A 1927-nucleotide genomic window follows, 5' to 3' on the forward strand; every position below is an offset into this window, starting at 1 on the left:
GGCAATCTGTACTGTGAATCTGTCCAACGCATCTAGCATCCCCACCCAATAATGCCAACAATGTCTCTAGAATTAATATAACAGCCCAACCTGCCCCCGTATATCTTCCATCAAGTGGAATCAAAGCACTGTTGTCTACTAGTTAAAGAATTATTAGGTGCTAGATAAAGGGAAAGTCATTAAGAAGTTGTTACTTTGATTTTGATTCTCAACCCAACATTGTACCAAACACACAGATAATTCAACAAATACTCTTTTTCATTTTTATTACTATATATTTGTATTAGATAAAAATGTAATTTGTACATTCCTATAACATATTAATTGCTTTTATCCCCTTTTGTCCCCTTCCCCTCCTTCATCTCTTGATACCTTCACTATTTGAAAAAGATCTGTTTCCCTGCCTTCTATTATCAAATAAGTAACCTTAACAGAAAAATTCTATGACTCCATGAACATGTTTGAAATGCCACTGTTATCCGGTGCTATCTTCTGTGGCATGTGGCTCTACTGGATTTCTGGACACGTTCAATAAGTTGTGAAGAGTTCTAATAGGGCATACTTGAAATGTTACTACCTCATATCCAGGTGAGTAAATGCCATCTGTTACCAAGCCCCCACCCTGGAGTGTTCCCAGGCCACAGACAACAGAGAGGAGCTCAAGCACAAAGTCCAAGCTGTACAGCTCTGCATGGCCTCCCATTGCTTCTTTGTTCCTACTGGGTGACTGTCAGAAGGTGGTGACCCAGTGAGAAAGACATCCCTTGTTACCTCGCACTTGAGCTTCTAAGAAATTGAAACCCAAGGTCCTTTTGCATCTACCATCTTTTTATTCTCTCTCATGGCTGTGATCCACATTGCATCGTTCCATCCCTTAATGATCAGTCTTCCTAAGAGAACACATTTGAAATTTACCTTTTTGTTCTTAGCTCCCTACAGTTCATAACATTGAACATTTTTTTTTCTCTACTCAGCCTCTTACAGGTAATGGCCCCGATGGCCACTTCGGTTTTCTTTCCAACTATCTCAAGACTATATATTGGTGACTATATCAATCCTCATGATTTCAATAACGAAGATGAATTTTGATCTGAGTATTTATCAACAGATTCCTCAAACCTACCAAGTTTTATTTTATAAAAATATTCACTAAAACACTAACAATTTATAAGAATTGGTCTCTGCTCACATTCTCCAGGCTTAACACCAATATCTCCGAGCCCATGGAGACAAGCATGTCAGTCATTCACTGGCTGTCACATGCAACCATCGGTTAGAATCATGAAATACAAGAGAAAATCAACCACAGACTAAAACTGCCTATCTTGGAGCAGATGTAGGATCCCAAGACTCCAGAGCATGTCTACAATATTGTCAGAACTCTTCACATCGGAAAACCCAGAAGAGCTACTCTAGTTCTCTCTGGAAGGAAAGAAACTTACTAAGGATGATGACACAATGGGGACTTCCAAGACTTCAACCAAGAGAGACCTCAGACAAAAAATAATGAACCCTCAATACGGATGCAACACTTGCCCATGGTTCAAGTCTGTGGGGAATCACAGTACCTGAAGACTCCAAGCAATCTTGAAGGAGGAAAAAAGTTGCACAACTCTTGTTTCCCAATTTCAAGTTTATAGTACAGCTAACATCAATGTGGTTCTGAGAAAGAAGATAAAGAACCAATGGGATAGAATGGAGAATCCATAATAGTAGTGGGTTTTCCTTAAGACCGGCAATGTCAGAAGTTGTTGACTTGAGCCTTTTACAGCTCAGCATATTAATATGGCTTTACTTTTTATACCTCGTTTTTATACTTTTCTGCTGGATGGTGAAGACCAAGATAAAGCTATTACTTCTGCCCATACTTTTTTAATGTCATTTGTATTGACTCCTTCTTTCTCATTAATACCTATTAGTCTCACAT

This window comes from Octodon degus, unplaced genomic scaffold (genome assembly GCF_000260255.1).
Source record: "Octodon degus isolate 3935 unplaced genomic scaffold, OctDeg1.0 scaffold00062, whole genome shotgun sequence".
In the NCBI taxonomy this organism is placed as follows: Eukaryota; Metazoa; Chordata; class Mammalia; order Rodentia; family Octodontidae; genus Octodon; species Octodon degus.